The following is a 24853-nucleotide window of genomic DNA, read 5'->3' as shown; positions in this document are numbered from 1 at the left end:
TGCCTTGTCTTCTCCCGGAGACGCATCCATATTCCCACCCGCTAACTAGCAGTCAGCCTGCTGCATGCAGACAGTGCTGGGTTAGAGCCCGGTAATTAAGCACTCAACTACTGTATGCTTAAATCACTGTGCTCTCCTTGGCGTGGCACTGGGACAATTAATTAAAAAGCTTTCACCGAAGGTTCCACAGGGACTTCATGAATGAATTTTTAAGTACCTTGTTGCAAGTAGAGAGCGTGTCCCATGCTGAGATACCACTTTCACTGGTAGCGAAGGGGTTAGACAAAGTAACGACTGCCATCATCTCCTCCTTAAATGCCTCTGCTGGATTTCTCTCAGATTTCGTATCGTCTGCCACAGAGGCGGCCAACTCCAGTCCTCAAGGGCCACCTACAGGTCATGTTATAAGGATATCCCTGCTTCATCAGTCAGTGGCTCAGTCAAAATGATGGGGTGGGTTTGGGTTCTTAAAACCTGACCTGTTGGTGGCCATTAGGACTGGAGTTGGCCACCTCTGATCTACAAAGTTTGGTCTCCTCCCCTTCAAGGCATTCCACTCTGGTCCTCCCTACACTCAACTTTTTTCTCTCGCTATGCCTCTGCTCATAATGGTCTCCTTTCCACCCCTACCATCTCTAATGCTCTCTCTCTCACCTAAACCCTTTTCGCCTCACTGTGGAACGCCCTTACACTCAGTATACACTGAGCACTTTCTAACCAAGTCCAAGAACCCACCTACTGAATGAAGCGTTTCAATGGGCTGTACTCATGACCACATATCCCCACACCCACAGTGGCACTTACCCACCATCAAGGCCAGGGACTGCCATCCACTGCACTTACTTCTTCGCCTACAGTCTACGTCTCCCAACATCCTATTTAGATTGTAAGCTCTATGGGGCAGTGATTCCTTTCCCTATCATGAGCGTCTTTATTTGTTGCACCTACTTTCTAACGTCTATATTGATGGGGGTTTAAAAATATACATACATCGTTATCTAAGTGAAAACAGCCGTGGTATGGGGAAGAGGTTAACAGACATATATTCTGAGCAGTTCTAAGCTGTTGATTGAAGTGGACGGGCTGTAAGGTGCCTTATGTTGTAGCACCACTTACTAAACCTGGCCCTTAATCTTAGCAATTGCTACCCTTTTGAAAAAAAGAAGAAAAATAAAACCAACCTGTATTCTGAAACTCAAAATATTCTTGAAGATGGAAGTCCGTATTAGGATCAAATAGTTTGTTAGAGATACTTTGTAAACACAATGAGCTGAGAGATGGGAGGAACGAGATGTAGCGTGAAAAAAAATCCAAACCATTTCAATGGGAGTTACCATGTTGGGTACATCTGGTGGCTTTTCTTCGCTCCTCTTGCAGCCGGGTCCTGTGTATAAATGTCTCGCCACTAGTGCTAAAAAAAAAAAAAGCACCAGATTCTATCCAATAAAATAAATCTCTTTTAACATGAAGGTGATTAACAAGGTTTCTCTGGGACTTAACACCTACGTCGCCCCAAAGGCATCTCCCTAAGAAGAGAGCCCACCCCATATGCCTTCCCTGCTCCTGTTTACCATGCTGGCGTGGACGTGGTTAAACGTATGAGGACAAGAGCCACTTCAAAGATCACCTGGAGCTCATCGGTCCCTCCCCGCTGCATCTCTTCTGTGAGGCCCAGGTCTGTGCTATGCTGATAGTTTCATTCCCACAAAGCATCTCTGGGATATAACACCCGAGTCACCCCAAAGGCGTCAGCTGAAGAGCAGCCAAAGGGTGTCGCCATTTGCTGCCGTTTGGTAATGTTACAGCTGCTCTATCGCCTCTGATACTCACCAACTCTCATCCCCTGCACCCAATGTCTACTTACCCTGATTGTAAGCTCCTTGTGGCAGCACCTCTTCCAACACACTGCAGGCCTATCCTACCTCTTCCAACACATTGCAGGCCTATCCTACCTCTTCCAACACATTGCAGGCCTATCCTACCTCTTCTAACACATTGCAGGCCTATCCTACCTCTTCCAACACATTGCAGGTCTATCCTACCTCTTCTAACACATTGCAGGCCTATCCTACCTCTTATAACACATTGCAGACCTATCCTACCTATTCTAACACATTGCAGGCCTATCCTACCTCTTCTAACACATTGCAGGCCTATCCTACCTCTCCTAACATATTGCAGGCCTATCCTACCTCTTCTAACACATTGCAGGTCTATCCTACCTCTTCTAACATATTGCAGGCCTATCCTACCTCTTCTAACACATTGCAGGCCTATCCTACCTCTCCTAACACACTGCAGGCCTATCCTACCTCTTCTAACACATTGCAGGTCTATCCTACCTCTTCTAACACAGTGCATGCCTATCCTACCTCTCCTAACACATTGCAGGCCTATCCTACCTCTTCTAACACATTGCAGGCCTATCCTACCTCTTCTAACACATTGCAGGCCTATCCTACCTCTTCTAACATATTGCAGGCCTATCCTACCTCTTCTAACACATTGCAGGCATATCCTACCTCTCCTAACACACTGCAGACCTATCCTACCTCTTCTAACACATTGCAGGCCTATCCTACCTCTTCTAACACATTGCAGGCCTATCCTACCTCTTCTAACACATTGCAGGCCTATCCTACCTCTTCTAACACACTGCAGGCCTATCCAACCTCTTCTAACACATTGCAGGCCTATCCTACCTCTTCTAACACATTGCAGGTCTATCCTACCTCTTGTAACACATTGCAGGCCTATCCTACCTCTTCTAACACATTGCAGGCCTATCCTACCTCTTCTAACACATTGCAGGCTTATCCTACATTTTCTAACACATTGCAGGCCTATCCTATCTCTTCTAACACATTGCAGGTTTATCCTACCTCTTTTAACACATTTCAGGCCTATCCTACCTCTCCTAACACACTGCAGGCCTATCCTACCTCTTCTAACACATTGCAGGCCTATCCTACCTCTTTTAACACATTTCAGGCCTATCCTACCTCTCCTAACACACTGCAGGCCTATCCTACCTCTTCTAACACATTGCAGGCCTATCATACCTCTCCTAACACACTGCAGGCATATCCTACCTCTTCTGACACATTGCAGGCCTATCCTATCTCCCCTAACACGTTGCAGGCCTATCCTACCTCTTCTAGCACATTGCAGGCCTATCCTACCTCTCCTAACACATTGCAGTCCTATCCTACCTCCCCTAACACATTGCAGGCCTATCCTACCTCTCCTAACACATTGCAGGCCTATCCTACCTCCCCTAACACATTGCAGGCCTATCCTACCTCTTCTAACACATTGCCGGCCTATTTCCTCTTCTAACACATTGCAGGCCTATCCTACCTCTCCTAACACATTGCAGGCCTATCCTACCTCCCCTAACACATTGCAGGCCTATCCTACCTCTTCTAACACCTTGCAGGCCTATTCTACCTCTCCTTACACATTGCAGGCCTATCCTACCTCCCCTAACACATTGCAGGCCTATCCTACCTCCCCTAACACATTGCAGGCCTATCCTACCTCTCCTAACACATTGCAGGCCTATCATACCTCCCCTAACACATTGCAGGCCTATCCTACCTCTCCTAACACATTGCAGGCTTATCCTACCTCCCCTAACACATTGCAGACCTATCCTACCTCTCCTAACACATTGCAGGCCTATCCTACCTCTCCTAACACATTGCAGGCTTATCCTACCTCCCCTAACACATTGCAGGCCTATCCTACCTCTCCTAACACATTGCAGGCCTATCATACCTCCCGTAACACATTGCAGGCCTATCCTACCTCTCCTAACACATTGCAGGCTTATCCTACCTCCCCTAACACATTGCAGACCTATCCTACCTCTCCTAACACATTGCAGGCCTATCCTACCTCTCCTAACACATTGCAGGCCTATCCTACCTCTTCTAACACAATTATATTCCTGTCTGTAAATGTTACTTATGCCCATAATCATATCTCTAACTGTCCATGAAATGTCCGTAAACTGAATGTGTAACCTTTGCTCATTCAATGCAGCCATTTATTATTATTATCCAAAGGAAGGAGAGATGGAGCACAGCTGGTGACAAATAAACTACTAAGGAGAGTGGGACCCAGATAAAAATGGCAGCACGCACCCACGGAGGAAATTCCATTGAAGACCCCACAAATGTGAGTTACTCCAACCTGTTTACCTGTATGTACCTATACTTACCCAACCAATGTTTATGTCTGGTCACTAGCCAGTGAAGGTCCCACATCATTCCAGTTGGGATTTTTTCCAGCTATTCGGTATCTAGTGGAAGTGGTTTTATTGCAGGGTTGGAGTGGTTTGGTCTGGACTGTCTGGGACCTCCGGGGTTACTATATTATGTGTTCATATCCTTGGGCTATATAGCCAGTGGCTCACATTGGAGCACCATACAGCTTTTTGTGACCATTTTTTATTATTATAACTCTGACTTTTCTTGTCTGTCTCGTATGTAACATAAATAACTGTAATTCATTTGAGTTGTTCTAAAACTGGCTGCAAAGTATAGCGATGTCCCATAAGTGGACGCCTCTATTTACTTAAAAAAATAAATGATGATGATGATGAATGTAGTAAGATTATATTTTTTAAAAACTGTGCATCAAAATGTCAGTGCTAAAAAGTAACACAAATGACGCGTAATGTTTGTCGCATCCTCTATGTTGGAAACCTGATTGATTCAAGTTAAATTAAATCAGAATTGTGTAATTTTTCAAATCTATAACTGGTATTAGTAAATAGAAATTATTAGTGTAATATTATTAATATAAACCCCCTTTGGGATTACTAGGGCCTTTAGGGGTTAACTGGTGTGGGCCCACGCAGAGTAACGCCCCCTTCCCCATCACATGGTGCTGGGTCACTAGGCAGAATCAAAGCCCCGCCCACTTCTGCCCAGTGATAGTGTTGTAATTGCAGGATATATATAAAGGGGAGAGGCTTATTGAGTCAGGTCTCAGGATGAGTTGAAGAGGAGGGACCTCACTGTGAATAGTGTATATAGGATTATAATATGTCTAGGATAGGGAAATGATTCCCTTTATTGCTTTCAATTTAGAGGCAGTGCCCTGTTTAGATAGCGTTCCCAGGAATGGCTGCACACTACTCTAAGGCTACGGCCCCAGTGCCTGCGCTGCACGCGCGCCAGTGAGGCTGGCTGCGCGTGCAGCCGAGTTCCACGGTCTGCAGAGAGCTGCAGGGGGTAATACAGGGGGGGCGTGGCGGGAGAGTGATGGGGGCGCAGCCGTGACGTCTCCCGGCAGGTTCGCCCTCATTGGCTGAACCGCGGGGGGCGTGGCCTAGTGCTCCGTCGCGACTCCTGATCTCAATTTTCTTGAGAGCAGGAGTTTCTGTTGGCGGCTTTTGTCCCTGCAGCGTCCACCACCGCGGGCGCTGCAGTAGCCAGCGGGGACCTGGCCTAAAGTTACACAGAGTGGCCACTTATGCCCAGAGGGGGCTCCCCAAGCCGCAGCCCCGGGGCATTGTTAGACCAGCCCCATCAGAGCCGGCCACGTGATGGCATTCAGTACCCGATACTGATCACAGATAGATAGTACAAGGCAGGACAAGGGCACAAAGGAGATGGAGCTTTGCCGACGGTACAAAGCAGAGGGATCCTCAGGTAACAGGAGATAGTCTGGCCTCAGCACCTTCCTAGCAGGCAAGACAGGGGCAGCTAGGGAAGAGGATACAGACAGCACACACAGATGTAACCCCCCCCCCCTTTGGGATTACAAGGGCCTTAAGGGGTTAAGTGGGTGCACACAGAGTAACGACCCTTCCCTATCACATGCTGCTGGGTCACTAGGCAGATGTTAAGCCTGGAGACAGAGATCACGATACACACACACACACACGACGAAGCTTCTGGAAGCCAGATCCCAGGAGTTATAGGAGCAGAGAGATTGCACAGTGAATATGTGAATAATGTAAATACGTTCATAAGTATAGTATAGTGTAAGATTCCCGTTTATTGTTTTATAGTAAGGGACAGTACCCTGGTTAGATAGCGTCCCACAGAGATGGCTCCCTTTATCAGTAAAAGTTCAAGGGGAGGCAGCCTATGCTCAGAGGGAATTCAACAGGCCATAGTCCCGAGGCATGGTTTGACCATCCCCATCATAGGGTCCATAGCTGGCCCCACTCCAGACAACCACAAGGTGGTACGCAGTGACCGAGGGAGGGACCCTTATCACTGACAGAGGGAGATTAGCACAAAACCCGACAGGGGACCATATGAGATGGAGCTCTACCAAAGCCACCCAGAAGAGGGCTTCCGTTGGTGGCAAAGGAGATCAATCCTCAGCACCTCCCTAGCGTGCCGATATAGGGGCAGCTAAGGAAGAAAGGCTCAGACAGCATCTTAAAGAATATCATTATGTCCATACCAAGTTCCCGTGTATATAGATACAACAATAAAGCTGCTGTTGAATGAATAAAGTTCCTGGCGCCTATCCTGGCGCCCATCCTGGCATTACCAACGCCCAGCCGCACAAATCCAACATGCTGAGCAAGGTAATCAGCTCTGAGCAAGCCAAGATAAGAGACATTGATGTAAACTCGCTAGAAGCCGGGCAGGGGGGGTTACATTATAACAGCCATACTGTGAAATAATACTTTGTGTTAACCTATATAATGAAACATCTGTGCTGCGCCAAATAAATATTTGGGTTGAAACAGAGACTTCTTTCTATTACAGACTTTATGTGTTTACTCCAAGCTGGAGGATGATTTAGACGCATATTCTCCTTCACTTGACGCACAGAAACATTCTTTTTAGTATATATTTAGTATATATTTAGTATATATTTAGTGTATATTTAGTGTATATTTAGTATATATTTAGTGTATATTTAGTGTATATTTAGTATATATTTAGTATATATTTAGTATATATTTAGTATATATTTAGTATATATTCGTTGCGCCCCCAAAAAAGGAAAAACATTTTTTGGTTACGGATGAGGACATTTCGGGCCAGTATATAGGCACGCGCAAACGCAACGTAAAATGAGATTTTCCCCCGAAGAACCCGTTTGCCGCACTTAGCACTGTGGGCTGCTGGCATTTTATTCTTTGCTGAATCTAGCGCTGTAAATGTTTGTGTGCAGCCGGGAGACTTGGAGAAGGGGACCCCTTAAACCAGGGGTGCGAAACGCAGTCCTCAAGGACCACCAACAGGCCAGGGTTTCATGGATATCCGTGCTTCAGCACAGGTGGCTCAAGCAGTGGCCTGTTGGTGGCCCAGTCAGTGGCCCTTGAGGACTGAGTTTCACACCCCTGCCATAAACCCTTAATAATCCATGTTCTGCTTTGACTGCATTAGACCTGCCCGTCAGTCCACGTACTGTACTCTGCACTCTTGAGATAAGCAGCGAGGATTCAGCAGAGAGGACAATAGCGTGGAGCACTGAGTATATCTCTTCATTGTGCCGATGAATAGAATCACACGTTTGAAACGCTCATTCGCAGCTCGTCTAAAACTCATCAACGCAGCTCAAGGTTAATCCAGCCGCTGGAATCTTTTAGCTGGAGTCTATGGAAGAAGTCTTTTATAGACTCAACTCCACTGTATACTGACTGCTTGGTTAAAGGGGCAGTCCCTTCTAAACAGCAAGTGTGCTAATGGCAGGGACATGTTCGCGGGTCCCATCTGGGAGATTGCTGTTTTTCCTTTACCATAATCTGACGCCCTTTCAGTATTTTGTAAAGTTATTCTGTAAACACTATAAGCGGAGACTTGGGAGGGGTTAGATCTCCGGCTGCTCCCTTCTGTCTGACGTCACTGTGCGTTCTACAAGAGTTTGCACAGGCAGAGCACCCGTCTCTCACCTTATTTTTATCATTTCCTATAAAATGCAATTTCTAATTGATTATGGGAGGGTAGTGGCCCCTCCCCCCCCCCCCCCCCCCAAGGTTTAAGCTTGCCACACCCCACTTTCCAAGTTGGCAGGTTAGTTTCATTTTGCCAGGTTATGACAGATCCAATGCGATCATTCTTCCTGTAATTATACAGGTAAATAAGAATTTTAACCCAGGTGAGTGTTAGGACCTGCTACGGTCATGCCTTGTAAGTGGCAGCAGGCTTAAGGCACTTTGGCCAAAGGGTTAAACTAAATTATCCTTTTTACAAGAGATATATAGGTATTGCACTGTGTATTTTTGTCACATTGGAAGTAGCTTTGGGCATTTTTGTTTTTTGTTGTTTCTAATTGATTTCCCTCAAAAATGAAAGACGCAAAATCTTGCTATTAGCATAGCTATATTTGCTTAGGGAAGCCAATTAGAGTGGTCAATTCTTTGCACAACTTTGTTTGCTGACCGTCCTTCGTATTAACCATTAAAGGGTTACACTGAGACAATTGAGTTTCTGTTGTTGTCAGTAAAGAGTATTGAGTGTAAAAAAAAGATGCGTTATCATCATCTCACCTATCCCTCCAGAGGGCGAGAGTTATTGGAAACGCACAGATCTCCGGCACTGACGTGGTGGGGACGTGCTGAGCCTACAGGAAAACAATGTTAACTGGCATCGCATTCACTGGCGCGTCTCCACTGTGTGGTAGGGGTAATGTGAGTACCTTTGCAAACAGGAGAGCACAGCTCTAATCCCCATGTCAGGCGCTTGGGCTCTTTGTATTTCTAAGCTTCAGGAGCTAACGTTTTGATTGTGAGCTCCACGGGGCAGGAAAGACCATACAGTATGTACCCTGCATTACAAGATATAGGCGGTGCTGACAAGCTGTGTAATACGGCAGGCATAAGCTTATGGGGGTGCATGTTAAAATGGATTTGAAGTAAAAGGTGACACTGTGTTAATTTGCATGTCAATACCCAGAATCCCTAGCAGCAGTGGAAGCACTGTATGCTAAGAGATAATGGGGAAGGGCAGGGTTACAGACCTGGCTGAGATGTGTGCCCCGTGTCACTGTGAGGTGGGTGACAGTGCCCCGTGCCACTGTGAGGTGGGTGCAGTGCCCCGTGTCACTGTGAGGTGAGTGACAGTGCCCCGTGTCACTGTGAGGTGGGTGACAGTGCCCCGTGTCACTGTGAGGTCGGTGACAGTGCCCCGTGTCACTGTGAGGTCGGTGACAGTGCCCCGTGTCACTGTGAGGTGGGTGACAATGCCCTGTGTCACTGTGAGGTGGGTGACTGTGCCCCGTGTGACTGTGAGGTGAGTGCAGTGCGCTGTGTCACTGTGAGGTGAGTGCAGTGCCCTGTGTCACTGTGAGGTGGGTGACAGTGCCCCGTGTCACTGTGAGGTGGGTGAAAATGCCCCGTGTCACTGTGAGGTGGGTGAAAGTGCCCCGTGTCACTGTGAGGTGGGTGACAGTGCCCGTGTCACTGTGAGGTGGGTGACAGTGCCCCGTGTCACTGTGAGGTGGGTGAAAATGCCCTGTGTCACTGTGAGGTGGGTGACTGTGCCCCGTGTCACTGTGAGGTGGGTGACAGTGCCCCGTGTCACTGTGAGGTGAGCGCAGTGCCCCGTGTCACTGTGAGGTGAGTGCAGTGCCCCGTGTCACTGTGAGGTGAGCGCAGTGCCCCGTGTCACTGTGAGGTGAGTGCAGTGCCCCGTGTCACTGTGAGGTGGGTGACAGTGCGCCGTGTCACTGTGAGGTGGGTGACAGTGGCCCATGACACGGTGAGGTGGGTGACAATGCCCTGTGTCACTGTGAGGTGGGTGACAGTGCCCCGTGTCACTGTGAGGTGGGTGACAGTGCCCTGTGTCATTGTGAGGTGGGTGACAGTGCACGTGTCACTGTGAAGTGGGTGACAGTGCCCCGTGTCACTGAGGTGGGTGAAAGTGCCCCGTGTCACTGTGAGGTGGGTGACAGTGCCCCGTGTCACTGTGAGGTGGGTGACAGTGCCCCGTGTCACCGTGAGGTGAGCGCAGTGCCCCGTGTCACTGTGAGGTGGGTGACAGTGCCACGTGTCACTGTGAGGTGGGTGCAGTGCTCCGTGTCACTGTGAGGTGGGTGACAGTGCTCTGTGTCACTGTGAGGCGGGTGACAGTGCTCTGTGTCACTGTGAGGCGGGTGACAGTGCCTCGTGTCACTGTGAGGTGAGCGCAGTGCCCCGTGTCACTGTGAGGTGGGTGACAGTGCCGCGTGTCACTGTGAGGTGGGTGCAGTGCCCCGTGTTACTGTGAGGTGGGTGACAGTGCTCTGTGTCACTGTGAGGCGGGTGACAGTGCTCTGTGTCACTGTGAGGCGGGTGACAGTGCTCTGTGTCACTGTGAGGCGGGTGACAGTGCCCCGTGTCACTGTGAGGTGGGTGCAGTGCCCCGTGTCACTGTGAGGTGAGCGCAGTGCCCCGTGTCACTGTGAGGTGAGCGCAGTGCCCCGTGTCACTGTGAGGTGGGTGACAGTGCCCCGTGTCACTGTGAGGTGGGTGCAGTGCCCCCTGTCACTGTGAGGTGGGTACAGTGCCCCCTGTCACTGTGAGGTGGGTGACAGTGCTCTGTGTCACTGTGAGGTGGGTGAAAGTGCGCTGTGTCACTGTGAGGTGGGTGACAGTGCCCCGTGTCACTTTGAGGTGGGTGACAGTGCCCCGTGTCACTGTGAGGTGGGTGGCAGTGCCCCGTGTCACTGTGAGGTGGGTGCAGTGCCCCGTGTCACTTTGAGGTGAGCGCAGTGCCCCGTGTCACTGTGAGGTGGGTGGCAGTGCTCGTGTCACTGTGAGGTGGGTGACAGTGCTCCGTGTCACTGTGAGGTGGGTGGCAGTGCTCTGTGTCACTGTGAGGTGGGTGACAGTGCCCTGTGTCACTGTGAGGTGGGTGACAGTGCTCTGTGTCACTGTGAGGTGGGTGACGGTGCTCTGTGTCACTGTGAGGTGGGTGACAGTGCTCTGTGTCACTGTGAGGTGGGCTGCCATTAGTACACTGGTCAAAGGATAGACTGAACCCTTAAACATGTCACTACCATTAGTACACTTTGGTCAAAAGGGGCACTGCCACTTTAAAAGATGGGACAGTCACGGAAAGTGTTCTGAAGAACAGTACATCCAGTTTTTTGCTTGGATTAAGATGTCGTCCAGCAGGACCCACAATTACAACGAGAGATATGAGTGGTTCTTAAGCAGAATCCCCATAGAATGAGGCACAGCTGCTATATGAACTATGAAGTGTGTGTCAGATTAAAATGTATTAGTACGGTATGTGTTTTCTGTGCCATACAGTTATTCCATAGAGTCTCTCTTTATCGCCTCGTTCCAGAAGGAACACCATACACCATAGTCTGAGACATTTAAGATATTTTCCTATATCTCCGTCCCTTGCCTGATTGATAATTAAGTGAATGCTATTAACCTCCATGGCTCAGATCTTAATTAGTCGAGACTGTCGCTTCTTTACTGGTCAAGCAGATTTGCATAACGTTATGAAGATAGCACTTTGAAAGTCATTGAAAGTTTGGAAGCAGAGTGTTTCCAAGGGAATTGAGTGAAGAGCAAGAGAACGATGTTGTATTCGCTTTTCTGTTTAGAGAGAGAACGACACAGTATTAAGGGAAGAAGTCCAATATTCTCTACCTTTATAATCATCCTTTCTTTATTTATCCTGCCGTTATACCGAAAGGGTGCTAAGCTTTAGCAAGCCTTTACTTATTTTCCTTTTGCGGATCAGGACCAATGATTCCTGTTTTGAGACAGTCAGATAAAACAAAAACCACTTGTAATGCCTTCACATCTCAGACAGCTCTGCAACCCTGCCTTTCCCCATTATCTCTTAGCATACAGCGCTTCCACTGCCGCCAGGGATTGTGGGTAACGGCATGCAAATGAGGACAGGGTGCCACTTTTTACATCTTATCCACTTTAACACGGACATATAAGCGTATGCCTGACGTATTACACAGCTTTTCAGCACAGCCTGGGTAAAAGAAGTGCAGAGCCAGTAACCTACTCACAGACAGATATGTCAACCTTTTGGGTTTGACGAGTGTGAGCTTGGTTTCCTGCTATGCAGCGCGAAGCTGGTACGTGGGTATAACCAGACATTAAAAAAGTTATGGTGGGTATGTTTTGATACAAATCCCAGAATCCTTTGAGGAAGCAGTAAAGAGACTACAGATGTAGTCATACTGGCATCTCCTCAAATATACTGTTATAAGTATAATATTCAACTTTTTCTTTGATAAAAGTTCTCTCCCCTCAATGAATATCAATGGAAGATAAAAAGATCTTCATCATTTCCATTCCAAATCCCCCTTTTTTTGGGCATTAAGAATTCAGCCACAGAACATTCTGGGGGGATTTGATCACAATACGGTATGAGAGCCTGTTCCTGCATTACCATTAGATTCTATGTAAACTAAATATGTGTTTCAGACAGAAACAAATGATATTTTTTCACGCAACTGCATCAGCGCACACGCACCTCTATATACATAGCGCACTGTGTTTACATAACCCAAGTTACATGCTACAGATGTGTCAGGCTGCGCTTATAGTGCCGGCGATAGCGACGTTGCTAATCAAAACAAATGCATTGCCGGCGTTGTGTGCGCTTATAGTAAGCGCGGCGCGACGGCTATGTCGCGATCGCTGGAAGTCATCTCTATTTGATATTTCCAGCGACCGCAGCCTGATGTCACCGTCACGTCGCCGGCACTATAAGCGCAGCCTAACTGTGGCTGATCCATTGACGCCATATCACGTTACATGCAAGGACCACAGCTTTGATGCATTCAAATCAGTTATCACACAGGAGTGTGATTCATACTGTTTCCCAAGGTATGTCCCATGGAAGCTACACTGGCGACACAGTTTATTACACTGCGGCCAGATCCGCAAGCCGGGAGATTTCCCGGCTTGCTAGTGGCCGCCCCTCGGCATGCCGCGCGTCATAGACGCGCGGTCACGCGTCTTCGGGAGCGTGCGCCCCCTGCACGCGCGTCCAGGGGCTCCCCGAGGGAGCCCTGGTGTCCCGCGATCGCGGGACAGCGGCAGGGGGTTCCGGGGGACCCGGCGGACCCGGCAGCGGTAGGGAGAGCGCCCCGATCGGAGGGCGCTCTTCCGCTGCTTCGGCGCGCGCCCGTCACTCTCGGGCGGGCGCCAGGCTACTGCTGCGGCACAGAACGGGCAAATGCTCGAATAAACTGTGCCGCAGCAGTAACACACCTTACTGACTCAACATATAACAATGACCTAGCAATGGTCCCTCCTCTCTTTTAGGTAGCTTTAGCTCTGACTTATAATATCAGTATCAAAGTGGTGGGTGCAGGAAAAGAGGGCTCTGCTTGTCAAATGAAAGACATCAAGTTTTGTTGAGTGGTTCCACAGGAGGTAGTCTGTAATAGTGGTGGTAGGCAAGGGACTGCTTCAGGTAATGAATGATATCCAACAAGGATAAGAAGGTCATACCAAGAGACAGGAAAAATGTTTCCTGTGAAGGGAAGCACTGAAAAGTGAGATCACATAGCCTGGACAGTAGACAAGGCCTCTCATGGACTCCAGTGGAATATTCCTCATGAAAGACACAATTTAACACATTGCAAAGACACCTTCCATGTCGGAAAACATTTTATGACCCATTCAAGTGAATCGGCCATAAAGGGCCATATTTATTAAGCAGTGTTTCTCCATAAGACACCTTCCATGCCAGATGACACCTTATAGCTGCTTTACTTATATGGGATGTAAGGGACCGTGGGCCTCATGCAGAGAGCATCGTTATTTCAAAATTCGCCATTTTTTGTACAATTTTGCGCAGAAACCGGCATAAAATGGCGACTTACGAAAAACGCGCCATTTTGTTTTTTTTTTATTGCTAAAACTCGCCTCGCGGCTGGCGAGAACCTCCATCTCGCCATTTTTAAAACTCTCCGAATGCAGAGAGGTACGAACGGCATGTAGCGGCTGTTCGCGCCAGGGAAATGGCGCGATTTTCTCATTTTAGCCGCGCCAGGAAATATTGGCAATAAGATGGCGCTCGGCGCCTATAGCAAAGGGGGGGGGAAAAAAGCCGCGTTTTTTTTTTTTTTACATTTCTGAAGCGCGCATCTGTTCCATTCAAACTCGCCACACGCATCCATGTTAAACATAGCAGAATTCGCACTTTTCTGCATATGGAGAATAAAACTCTCCAAAAAAGCTACTTTTTATGAAATTCGCCAATTTGAAAATTCTACGCTCTCTGCATGAGGCCCCATATTTGCTAAGCCCCTACTGGAAGGGGTCTTATGGAGTATTACGGCTAAATGGGCATGAATGTCTCCATGTGCCTAAGGATGTCCTTCTTTGCATTGTTTCAATATTTTGGGCACTTGGTGGTCATGCTTCTGGATTGTGTTGGAGTTCCAAGATCTAGTAGCCATATGGGTCCTCGAGAAATTAGAGTTGATGTAGGTTGTGATACCTCAAAGTGGACTAATATTAGAGTTCTTTATAGATCAAATGATAGTGTACAGAGCTTTCCAAAACGTATAGGTTTCTTTATGTGGCAGCACGGTTAGAGGGATACATATATATTCTAAAGTAACGAGGAAAGGTGAAGATACAGTACTGTATACTAGAATGTGTAAGGAGTGTTCAAGTGGAGGGTTGAGAAATGCAAAACATGCAATCATATATGTGGAGAGACCACCATTATCACAGGTCAGAGAAGGCCAGCGGACAGCTTTTCTGGGACCCATGGCAGAGTGTTGGACCTAGGCCCTGGGAAGCTGAGCAGGCGGGGGAAGAGGGAACCTGCAGGCAGCCCTGGATCAGAACGAGAAATACTCAGCTGCAAATCCTGCAGTGTGGCTGTAACATTCTAGTTAGTCCTGTCTGTCTGACAATCCAGGGTCACATGAAGAGTTCTTGCGCAGGGAACTGTGGGGTAGGCCAGGGGTGCTCAACTCCAGTCATTAAGCCCCCCAACAGGTCAGGTTTTCAGGATATCCCTGCTTCGGCACAGGTGGCTCAATCAGTTTCTGCTTCGGCACAGGTGGCTCAATCAGAGGTTCTGTCAAATTCTGAGCATCTGATTGAGCCACCTGTCCTGAATCAGAGACTGATTGAGCCACTTGTGCTGAAGCAGGGATGGGTTGAGCCACCTGTGCTGAAGCTGGGATATCCTGAAAACCTGACCTGTTTGGGGGGCTTGAGTACTGGAGTTAAGCACCCCAGATTAGAAGCAGGAACAGAGTGATCTGGTAGCAGGGAAAGTTGAATAAAATACTGTAAATTCAGTAACTGTTTCATGAACCTCTGGTTGTTGAGGTACCTGCCTGTGACATAGAAGACAGCTAGGAGATTACAGTGGTGTGTCTTAGACCAGGGGGGCGCAAACTTTTTTCCCTGCGCCCCCCTGCCGGCTGTCCAACCCCAACTTACCCGCGCTCCGGCGTAATGACGTCACGTTGCCATAGCAACGTGACGTCACATGACCTCGCAGCGTCATTTTGACGCCGCGTTGCCATGGCGACGCAGGGAGGAAGCCGCCGGAGCCACGGTAAGTGAGGTTTACAGAGGCCCTGCAGCTCCCCCGGCACTTAATTTAAGTGCCTTCGGGAAGCGCGCGGGGCCTCTGTAAACCCCGCGCCCCCCGTTGGCAGTCTCGCGCCCCCCCTGGGGGTCGCGCCCCACAGTTTGCGCACCGCTGCCTTAGACCATGCACCAGTATGAACTGTCCTGGAGAACCCAAACTGGCTCTTCAGACCAGGATGTATCACCACTGATTCACCATATCAGCCATTAATACAAGAACTGGTGTGGGACAGCACTTTCCCCAAGCAGGGCTCTCACTGTGAGTTACTGAAACAGTATCCATTCTCAAAGGAAATGTTAAAAAACACACAGACGAGGACATAGGAACGAAAAATATATTCACCTTCTGGACTCTGAAAACAATGGCTTAAATCAAGATACTGGACTCATGACACATTGTGGCAAAATTGAATCCACTACCTGCTCCATGTCTTACAGAAGATGTGAGCATGGCATCCTGACACCTCTCAACACCTCTGTTAGTCATCAACATCTGACACTTACTGTTACTGTCTTTGACTGAGCCACGGTTTGAGCCAACTGTGCTGAAGCAGGGATATGCTAAAAACATGACCTGTTGGTGGCCCTTGAGGACTCGAGTTGGCCGCCCCTGCTCTAGGATATATATACTTTTGTCTAACTGCTGCTACAGTAAAACCGGAAGAAGAAAGCTATGAGGTTTTGAAAGCTCTGTACTGTACACTATGAGGAATATCGGTCTGCTAAAAGGTATCAAAACCTTCATCAAATCTGGTTTGTATTGGAGAAACGCACCTTTTACAGGGGGTTTACCCCTTTCCTGCCTGAGAGACTAACGATGCATTGCTTTGCTATTATTCCCCTCTTCTCTTGACCTCTTCTCTGCCAAAGGTGCTGTTTGTACAGTATTAACTTGAGCAGATACAGAAAAAGCAGAGAGGAAGGAGGAAACATCGTAGAAAGGCACAAAAAGTCACCCGTCCAGACCTGGAATAAAAAAATCAAAGGAAGCTGTAGATCAAACCAGATTTTGCCTTGATGCTGAGAGTTCTTAAGGAGTTAAGCTCAGAAATAGCCAAACCATTACCTTTAATATTCTAGGGCTCCATTTCCACTAGCTCACTACCACAAGACAGTAGGTCCCAACCAGGGAATTACAGACCTGTAAGTTTGATATCAATAGTGGGGAAGCTACTTGAAGGTTTAATACGGGATAGTATTCAGGAATACCTCATGGAAAACAAAATTATTAGTAATAGTCAGCATGGATTTATGAAGGATAGATCATGCCAAAATAACCTTATTTGTTTCTTTGAGGAGGTAAGTAGGAATGTAGACCAGGGTAATGCAGTTGATGTGGTCTACTTAGATTATGCAAAGGCTTTTGATATGGTTTCACACAAGAGGTTAGTTGGTGTATTGAATAAAGTAAATTGGACTTAGTAATAATATTTGCACCTGGATTGAATACTGTTGAAGGACAGACAACAGAGGGTTGTCATAAATGGAACTTTTTCAGGTTGGGCTAGAGTCTTGAGTGGAGTACCTCAGGGATCGGTACTGGGACCCCTGCTTTTTAACTTGTTTATTAATGACCTTGAGGTTAGCATCGAGAGCAAAGTCTCCCTCTTTGCTGATGATACTAAGGGCATCATGCAGTAAGCAGCGAAAAAATGCATTAGCCAGTTTAGCAATTAGCCATGTTTTTGGCGTGTTAAACTGGCTGTATGCTGTAAGGGGCGAATCCCTGGCGAATGAATTAGCCACCACCATTTCATAAAATGGCTAGTAACCGGTGGCGAGACGGCTGCCTGGCGAGAAACTGCCGAGAAGCCGTCCCCTGCCGAGATGTGTTTGCAGCAGAGAGCGATCCGTTGCTCTCTCGGTGCAAAGATCAGCACAATAAAAATTATTTTTAAAACCATTTTTATTCATAGTGTACATGTGCAGGGGGTCTCCGGAGCTGAACCGTATTGGTTTCAGGTCCGGGGGCCCCCTGCTTCCCGAGATACAGGCCCCTTTATGAGGTGCCGGTATCCCTCTGCATTTAAAGGTCCCGATCACGTGACCGCGGAATGTAAACAAAGCAGAGGGATACCGGCACCCCATAAAGGGGCCTGTATCTCGGGAAGCAGGGGGTCTCCGGACCTAAAACCAAAGCGGTTCAGCTCCGGAGACCCTCTGCACATCTACACTATGAATAAAACACCCATATCAATAAAGACTCGTTCCTTACCTTTGCGGCTATGTGCTATGGTAGCGAAGCAGCATGAATGTATTTTTAATAATACTGTACAGTGAGCAGGGGGTCCCCCGAGCTGAACCGCATCGCTTTGTAGACCAGGGACCCCCTGCTTCCCGAGTTACAGCCCCGGTATGTGTGATCGTGTGGGCAGTGTCGCCACCATGTTTATAGCGTCCCATACGCTACGTGCCCGCAATAAACATGGCGTCCACACTGTAACCGATGCCCCAAACCGGGGCCTGTAACTCGGGAAGCAGGGGGTCTCTGAGCCACAAATCAATGCGGTTGAGCTCAGGGGACCCCCTGCTCCCGCACAATATTATTAAAATACATTAATGTTGCTTCATTACAATAGCGGATAGCCGCTAAGGCAATGAAGGGGTTAACGCATAATAGCATGTTTATTGGGGACAATTGCCCCAATAAACATAGCAATACACAACATACAATACAGTAAGGGGCAACATTACTATTATCCACAAATGGATAATAGTGCAGTTGTCCATTTAAAATACATACAGAACAATAAATACATTAAATACATATAGCACTCACCCATGTCCGACTGTCACGATGAAGGCCATCCTCATCTTCATCCTGCCCATGCCCCATCCGCTTCTGCAAAACAGACACAAGAATAAAAACATCCAATGTAATGTCCTCTAACCCCTTAATCACCATAGCGGTTATTAACCGCTACAGTCATTAAGGGGTTAACCCACCATCACCCACATACCCTCCCCCACTACCCCCCCACCCCCTGAGGCCTAACCACCCTCACCCACTACCCACAAGGGAGTCCTACCATATATCCTTGGGGCCATTACCCCCTCCCCCCAGCACATACAGTACAATAATGTGCCAAATAACTATTATCCACATAGGGATAATACATTATTTGGCCATTATTAAACACATTAAATACCATAGTAAAATAAAGAAAATTCTACTAACCTCTTCAATAAGAAGGCCCGTCGCCACCATCATCATTCTGTTCCATTGCCAAAATAATAAATAGCCAATACATTTCAATGACATTCACATATCAATGAACCCCTTAATCACCTTATCGGGTACTAACCTCAAAGGTAATTAAGGGGGGAAGCCATCCTGCAATGGCAACACCACTTATCCATAACATCCTCAATGAATTAAAATGCAATTTCCTAAACAAATCTCATGTAATCATTCAATCTAAAGCCTCAAATGCCACTTAAAACATTGCATTTACATTGTATACATGTTGCATAAAATGTAAGCTGCATGTACACACTGCAAATCAATGTTAACAATACAATAATCCAACTAAAATAGCATTACATCACAAGAAGTATACTATGTCATCCAATAAAGTCACATTAATCAATTAACATACATGAATTACATCCCAAAACAATTAAAATAGCATCCATACCAATTACACAATTAACTATAGCAACCGTTACAGAGAACAAGTTACCATCATACTAAATAGGACACCAACAATTACAATATACTAAAGCAAGCCTCACCATTACCTACAGTACAGCATAGAAGCCCAAAAATTACATCTCTCTAATTATAAAATACATTGAACACACATCTATGCATAGCAGCATAGCCACAATCATTTACAATACTGCAAATCAAGCTTTTACAACACTATCATTTCTTACCCTGTATGTATATATCTCTCTAGACATACATACATACATACAGTGGCAAGAAATGATTTACATTAAAAAAAATATACACATGAAAAAGCAAAAAAAAAAACACATTTACATTAAATACATTTCTTTAGTTAACTTACCATTACTTGACCCACTCACCGACTCCCGTTGATCAGCTTACTCACGAACCAATCCACGAACAGGAACCCATAAAATAAAAAACCATAAAATAATAAACATAAAAATAATAAAACACGGCAATCCAGGGGTCTTCTAGTTGTAATCCATCTTCATCTGTATTCTTCTATCTTCTTCCGGGGTCTTCTTCCCGTCTTCGGCCACGCCCTGGTCTTCTTTCTTGTCTGGAGGTCCTTCCTCCTCGGCGTCTGACTTAAAAATGAGACGACATAGGCTTTTAAAGGCCTATGACGTCACATTTTCATCATATGGTTCCCACGGCCCTGATTGGGCCGTGAAAACCATGTGTTTTGGCCGATAAAAAAAAAAAATGATGACGTCACTTAAAGGCAATGAAAGCACAGCCAATCAGAATGGCTTTGCTTCAATTGCCTTTAAGATGACGTCATTAAAAGAAACATGGCCGGCCTCACATGGTACGGCAGCCAATCAGAGCGTGGGAAGCCTATCCCTACTCTGATTGGCTCTAGTAGACCATGTGACAGAGGCTTGGGGAAGAACGGATATGACGTCATTGAAAGCCTGTCACATGGTACTAGAACCAATCAGAGTAGGGATAGACTTCCCACGCTCTGATTGGCTGCCGTACCATGTGAGACCGGCCATATTTCTTTTAATGACGTCATCTTAAAGGCAATTGAAGCAAAGCCATTCTGATTGGCTGTGCTTTCATTGCCTTTAAGTGACGTCATCATTTTTTTTTTATCGGCCAAAACACATGGTTTTTACGGCCCAATCAGGGCCGTGGGAACCATGACGAAAATGTGACGTCATAGGCCTTTAAAAGCCTATATCGTCTCATTTTGAAGCCAGACGCCGAGGAGGAAGGACCTCCAGACAAGAAAGAAGACAAGGGCGTGGCAGCAGACGGGAAGAAGACCCCGGAAGAAGATAGAAGAATACAGATGAAGATGGATTACAACTAGAAGACCCCTGGATTGCCGTGTTTTATTATTTTAATGTTTATTATTTTATGTTTTTTTATTTTATGGGTTCCTGTTCGTGGATTGGTTCGTGAGTAAGCTGATCAACGGGAGTCGGTGAGTGGGTCAAGTAATGGTAAGTTAACTAAAGAAATGTATTTAATGTAAATGTGGTTTTTTTTGTGTTTTCATGTGTTTATTTTTTTTAATGCACATCATTGCTTGCCACTGTATGTATGTATGTATGTATGTATGTATGTATGTATGTATGTCTAGAGCAGGCCTGCCCAACTCATAAAGTGAGAAGGGACGAACTGCTCCAAGGAAAAAAATTTGGGCCGCACGGGTTAAATCATCATCATCATCCTCATATCTCCCCCAGAACCCCTCACTATCAACCTTTACAATACTCCCCATCTATCTCTCATACCCCCATCTCTCACCCTCACCCACACAATACCCCCCTCCACATCAAACAAACAATACCCCGCCACATCCCCCCAGCCCATTCCATGTCAGCAGCCCCCCCCCAAGTCAGCATCCAATGTCAGCACCCCCCACAAGTTAGCATCCCCCCATGTCTCTCTTCCCTCAATATAACACTCTCTCCCCCTCCCCTAAATCACACCCTCTCCCCCTCCTCTCAATATGACTCTCTCCCCTCCCCTCAATATGACACTCTCCCACTCTCCTCAATATGACACTCTCCCCCTTCCCTCAATATGACACTCTCTCCCCCTCCCCTCAATATGACACTCTCTCTCTCTCCCTCCCCTCAATATGACGCTCTCCCCCTCCCATCAATATGACACTCTCTCCCTCCCCTCAATATGACACTCTCTCCCTCCTCTCAATATGACACTCTTTCCCCCTCCTCTCAATATGACACTCTTTCCCCCTCCCCTCAATATGACACTCTTTCCCCCTCCCCTCAATATGACACACTCTCCCCCTCCCCTCAATATGACACACTCTCCCCCTCCCCTCAATATGACACACTCTCCCCCTCCCCTCAATATGACACACTCTCCCCTCCCCTCAATATGACACTCTCTCCCTCCCTCAATATAACACTCTCCCCTCCCCTCAATATGACACACTCTCCCCCTCCCCTCAATATGACACTCTCCCACTCTCGTCAATATGACACTCTCCCCCTCCCCTCAATATGACACTCTCTCCCCTCCCCTCAATATGACACTCTCTCTCTCTCCCTCCCCTCAATATGACGCTCTCCCCCTCCCCTCAATATGACACTCTCTCCCTCCCCTCAATATGACACTCTCTCCCCCTCCTCTCAATATGACTCTTTCCCCCTCCTCTCAATATGACACTCTTTCCCCCTCCCCTCAATATGACACACTCTCCCCCTCCCCTCAATATGACACACTCTCCCCCTCCCCTCAATATGACACACTCTCCCCTACCCTCAATATGACACACTCTCCCCCTCCCCTCAATATGACACTCTCCCCCTACCCTCAATATGACACACTCTCCCCCTCCCCTCAATATGACACACTCTCCCCCTCCCCTCAATATAACACACTCTCCCCCTCCCCTCAATATGACACACTCTTCCCCTCCCCTCAATATGACACACTCTCTCCCTCCCTTCAATATGACACTCTCCCCCTCCCCTCAATATGACACACTCTCCCCCTCCCCTCAATATGACACACTCTCCCCTCCCCTCAATATGACACACTCTCCCCCTCCCTCAATATAACACACTCTCCCCCTCCCCTCAATATGACACACTCTTCCCTCCCCTCAATATGACACACTCTCTCCCTCCCTTCAATATGACACTCTCCCCCTCCCCTCAATATGACACACTCTCCCCCTCCCTCAATATGACACACTCTCCCCCTCCCCTCAATATGACACACTCTCCCCCTCCCCTCAATATGACACTGTCTCCCCCTCCCCTCAATGACACTCACGCTCCTCAATATGATACTCTCTCTCTCCTCAATATCACACTCTTTCTCTCTCTCTCTGTCTCTTCAATATGACACTCTCCCCCTCCCCTAAATGACACACTCTCCCCCTCCCCTAAATGACACTCTCTCCCCCTCCCTCAATATGACACTCTCTCCCCCTCCTCTCAATATGACACTCTTCCCCCTCCCCTCAATATGACACTCTCTCCCCCTGCAACTCACATCACTCTCTTCCCCCTGCAACTCACATCACTCTCTTCCCCCCTGCACCTCACATCTCTTCCCCCCCTGCACCTCACGTCAGCAGCCCACCCCCCACATGTCAGCAGCCCACCCCCCCTCACATGTCAGCAGCCCCCCCCTCACATGTCAGCAGCCCACCCCCCCCTCACATGTCAGCAGCCCACCACTCCCTCACATGTCAGCAGCCCACTCCCCCTCACATGTCAGCAGCCCACCCCCCCTCACATGTCAGCAGCCCACCCCCCCTTACATGTCAGCAGCCCACCCCCTCACATGTCAGCAGCCCACCCCCCCTCACATGTCAGCAGCCCACCCCCCTCACATGTCAGCAGCCCACCCCCCCTCACATGTCAGCAGCCCACCCCCCCCTCACATGTCAGCAGCCCACCCCCCTCACATGTCAGCAGCCCACCCCCCCCTCACATGTCAGCAGCCCACCCCCCTCACATGTCAGCAGCCCCCCCCTCAAATGTCAGCAGCCCACCCCCCTCAAATGTCAGCAGCCCACCCCCCCTCAAATGTCAGCAGCCCACCCCCACTCACATGTCAGCAGCCCACCCCCCCCTCACATGTCAGCAGCCCACCCCCCCTCACATGTCAGCAGCCCACCCCCCCCCTCACATGTCAGCAGCCCACCCCCCCCTCACATGTCAGCAGCCCACCCCCCCTCACATGTCAGCAGCCCACTCCCCCCTCACATGTCAGCAGCCCACCCCCTCACATGTCAGCAGCCCACCCCCCCCTCACATGTCAGCAGCCCACCCCCCCTCACATGTCAGCAGCCCACCCCCCCTCACATGTCAGCAGCCCACCCCCCCTCACATGTCAGCAGCCCACCCCCCCTCACATGTCAGCAGCCCACCCCCCCTCACATGTCAGCAGCCCCCCCTCTCACATGTCAGCAGCCCCCCCTCACATGTCAGCAGCCCACCCCCCCCTCACATGTCAGCAGCCCACCCCCCCTCACATGTCAGCAGCCACCCCCCCCCCCACATGTCAGCAGCCCACCCCCCCTCACATGTCAGCAGGCCACCCCCCTCAAATGTCAGCAGCCCACCCCCCCCTCACATGTCAGCAGACCACCCCCCACTCACATGTCAGCAGCCCACCCCCCCTCACATGTCAGCAGCCCACCCCCCCTCACATGTCAGCATCCCACCCCCCCCTCACATGTCAGCAGCCGACCCCCCTCACATGTCAGCAGCCCACCCCCCCCTCACATGTCAGCAGCCCACCCCCCCTCACATGTCAGCAGCCCACCCCCCTCACATGTCAGCAGCCACCCCCCCTCACATGTCAGCAGCCCACCCCCCTCACATGTCAGCAGCCCACCCCCTCTCACATGTCAGCAGCTCACCACCTCACATGTCAGCAGCCCACCTCCCCTCACATGTCAGCAGCCTACCCACCCTCACATGTCAGCAGCCCACCCCACCCTCACATGTCAGCAGCCCACCCCCCCACACATGTCAGCAGCCAACCCACCCTCACATGTCAGCAGCCTACCCCCCCCACCCCCCACCAGCCCGTTTTCACACCCACCCCCCACCAGCCGTTTTTCACAACCACCCCCACCAGCCCGTTTTTCACACCCACCCCCCACCAGCCCGTTTTTCACACCCACCCCCCACCAGCCCGTTTTTCACACCCACCCCCCACCAGCCCGTTTTTCACACCCACCTCTTAGCTCAGCACATCCTCTCCCCGGTACTAAGCCCTGCCCCCGGCATGCTGCTTTTCTGCTGCTGCCCCCGCGCACCGCAAAACCCGGGGGCTGGGAGGGAGAGGGAGGGGGCTGGGAGGGAGAGGGAGGGGGCTGGGAGGGAGGGGGCTGGGAGGGAGAGGGAGGGGGCTGGGAGGAGAGGGGGCTGGGAGGGAGAGGGGGCTGGGAGGGAGGGGGCTGGGAGGGAGAGGGGGCTGGGAGGGAGGGGCTGGGAGGGAGAGGGGGCTGGGAGGGAGGGGCTGGGAGGGAGAGGGGGCTGGGAGGGAGGGGGCTGGGAGGGAGGGGGCTGGGAGGGAGAGGGAGGGGGCTGGGAGGGAGAGGGAGGGGGCTGGGAGGGAGGGGGCTGGGAGGGAGAGGGAGGAGGAATGAATCGCCACCATTTTTAAAAACTTTTTTTTTTTTTAAATTTATTTAATTAATTAACTGCCGCCCGGCC

The 24853-nt window shown here is 49.1% G+C and overlaps 1 long non-coding RNA gene across 1 annotated transcript in view; it reads left to right on the top strand.

Moving 5' to 3' along the window:
- The first annotated feature begins 3901 nt into the window (after window positions 1–3901).
- LOC142467953 (uncharacterized) overlaps window positions 3902–24853 on the top strand; it is a 32672-nt gene continuing 11720 nt past the window's right edge. Inside the window, exon 1 of the long non-coding RNA XR_012788530.1 lies at window positions 3902–4182. This is a non-coding gene — a long non-coding RNA (uncharacterized LOC142467953). The remainder of the gene's footprint in view (window positions 4183–24853) is intronic.

The sequence above is a fragment of the Ascaphus truei genome, chromosome 17 (assembly GCF_040206685.1).
Source record: "Ascaphus truei isolate aAscTru1 chromosome 17, aAscTru1.hap1, whole genome shotgun sequence".
Taxonomy (NCBI): Eukaryota; Metazoa; Chordata; class Amphibia; order Anura; family Ascaphidae; genus Ascaphus; species Ascaphus truei.
The sequence above is the reverse complement of the archived record's forward strand: the minus strand, read 5'-3'. Positions and strand labels throughout refer to the sequence as shown.